Source organism: Nestor notabilis, unplaced genomic scaffold (genome assembly GCF_000696875.1).
Source record: "Nestor notabilis isolate BGI_N333 unplaced genomic scaffold, ASM69687v1 scaffold793, whole genome shotgun sequence".
Lineage (NCBI taxonomy): Eukaryota > Metazoa > Chordata > Aves > Psittaciformes > Psittacidae > Nestor > Nestor notabilis.
The window spans coordinates 20,348-20,766 of record NW_009923055.1 but is presented as its reverse complement, the minus strand read 5'-3'; positions in this window follow the sequence as shown (position 1 = coordinate 20,766).

The following is a 419-nucleotide window of genomic DNA, read 5'->3' as shown; positions in this document are numbered from 1 at the left end:
CAGCAGATTCCTGCTGGACACGCATCCCGCAGAGGCTTCAGTGTTCCCTGTGTAAGGTATTGATTTACTTTGGTGCAGGGATATATGAATGCTTGGGAAGAGTCCAATTTTTCCACTGAAATCATACTTTCGTTACCCTAGCATACATGGAGACATCTCTGATCCATCACATGCAGCAATGTGCAGCAAGGCTTTTATGTATGGTCCATTAGTTTCTCCCTGTTCTACACATATTTTGGCAGGGAAAACCGAGGAGCTGTATGCCCTCTGCAGGCAGGAGACAACATCATTAACTCGGCATCCACTAGAAATGCAAATGTCTCCTTTGGCAGAAGCTGGCTTTGTTACAGGCAGAATTCCTTACTTTTGCAAACCTCCCTCCGGTTCAATCTGTCCCATTTGTGTTCTAGAAGGTAGTA